The sequence below is a fragment of the Nannospalax galili genome, unplaced genomic scaffold, assembly GCF_000622305.1.
Source record: "Nannospalax galili isolate Female #2095 unplaced genomic scaffold, S.galili_v1.0 scaffold892, whole genome shotgun sequence".
Taxonomy (NCBI): Eukaryota; Metazoa; Chordata; class Mammalia; order Rodentia; family Spalacidae; genus Nannospalax; species Nannospalax galili.
In genome coordinates this window covers 1,512,494-1,514,886 of record NW_008333311.1, presented here as the reverse complement: position 1 = coordinate 1,514,886, position 2,393 = coordinate 1,512,494, and positions in this window count along the sequence as shown.

Here is a 2,393-nt window from a genome sequence, read left to right as displayed (position 1 = left end):
TATTATGAAATATTTAGGGATTCAGGCTCAGTTTATTTGAGACTTTGCTTCTAGAAATTAGAATAGAAGCCTTAAGACAATTGTTTTAAGTCTTTTTAAGTTCACCTAAAATACACTGGACTCTTTAATCACTGTGAAAAAGTACATAGGTGATATTCATACATCCTTCTCATGTAATAATCTCAGAGACTCTTTAACAGAATGCTGTAGCTTGGTATGGTGATGCATGCTTACAATTTCAGTACTTGGGAGACTCAGGCAGGAGTGTTTCAAATTGGAGTTCAGCATAGATTATGTGCTGACACCTGTCTCTAGGAAATTAAATGACTAATCAAACAAATAAAAAGACTGTTATAAAAACATTGCATAAAATCTACATCATTTCCAACAGGCAGTCTAGATGGCAGTTTCATGCGAACTCTGCTGATAGGTAGGACCAAACAAGAGTATGAATGTTCTCCATGAATGTCTAAAGCAACGTTATCCTTATTGAGAAATAAAACCATTCTGATAAGATGCTATTTTTAGTAATTATTCAAAGGGTCCATCGCTAAGAAGTCTGGACTTCATGAATCTAATTATCAGCACAATTGAAGGGATGGGATGGGACTCGAAGTCCCACTGAAGACAGTCTACGGGATGAGAACAGAATGATGGTGAGAAACAGAGCTGAGAAAGCTTAAAGTCAAGAACATTAGACTTTAGGAATCGAGTGGAACTTTAGGCAGTACAGAAGCACTGGTGATGATGGAGCAGCACACACAATCTATCAGAGTGACTGCTACATGCGAGTGTGTGTGTTTACATTATATTCAATTGCTAGCAAGCAACAGAACTAGATTATTTCACTGTTAGGATTATATTGTCAAGGTAAAACTATTAAGTTCATTTATATGGTTTATTAGTATGCTCAATCAATACTTTCAGAATGCAGGGGAAGAATAGGGACAATGACAGATGAATATTGCAAATCAGAGTTCAGCATAAATTGCATGCTGACACCTTGTCTCTAGGAAATTAAATGAATAATCAAAGATAAAAATAACAAATGCTATTATGTCAAGTATTTGGGGGTCCACAGATACTCAATGTCTTACTTTGTATATAATATTTCATCTTGCAAAGTATTGTCTTACCTTAAATGAGAAATATTTGGACCAGAATAGTCAGCATAGCTGCTTAAAATAAAGGTAAACTACAACAGTTCCACAATGAGCACTTATTCTTTGCTTGGTCCCTCTCATTTGTTTCTAAGGCCTTTACACATAAAAGGTGCCAATCTCTCTGCAACCTGGACAAAAGTGAGAAGAAAGGAGAATATAACTGTTTGCCCTGCAGGCCACGTCTTCTATCTATTGTATTGGAGGCTAAGCACACAGTTTTGAGCTACTTTTGGAAATAATGTGAGGATATATGAGTTTGAGTATAAAGAACCTTTTATTGATAAAACAAAATTTTGAGAAGCAATAAAACTTTTGTCCCAATATATAGATATTGAATTACGAGTATAAGCTGGTGCTACAGGAGAAAGTAAAAGAAATAACTGCTGATGGGAAACTGAAAGTGGCACGGAGACACTAGCGGTGTGAAGACTGCCATGAAACTTGAGGGAGATGAAGTGAAAGAAGAAAGTTAAACTGTTGCTTGACAACCACATTCATATTTCATCGCAGAGCAAGGGTTGGATTTGAAGACATAATGCAATGATGTAAACATAATCTATAGTGGGTATAGTTATTTATTTCATAAAACCAGGAAGGATTAAGCATTTAGATAGAACCCAGATGCCTATCGATCAGATCTGCCAACTAAAACGAAGTGATACAAATGTATAAGTTGGTGAATTCTTAATTTTTGGGTGAGGGGAATTCTGATCTTAGTTTTCAGGAAATAATTGTGAAAAATAAATAAATAAAATGACCTTATATTTTATTGCTTTTAAAAATGCCTTTAAAAACATTTGTATGGTCAGCAGCTAATGAGCTGCTTTTGCTCAGTTTTTCTCAGCGAACATAAAAGTGTTCCTGGGTCTCTGTAGGGTTCCTCACTTCAAAATTTCCATGTGAGCTTCATCTTATGCATGTTATGTATTTTAATCAATATTCTAGCTTTCACTAGCTACTCATCTTTATACTATATATGGCTTTCTAGGTCTTATGACATGCTATTTTGGGTACTGACTTGAAAAATTGTATAAAATATTTATGTTTGTAATAATAGCTATCATTTGTTTGGGTTTAGTATGTTCAGAATTTTACATATATTATCTCTAATTCTCATAATAACATTGCAAGGTGGTTTTATTTTACTTAATTTAGTGGTAATTGCTAGTTTATGGAGAAATATGTGGAATTTCTGGCCTTAAAGGGCCAAAGCATTGTTACCCTTTTCCT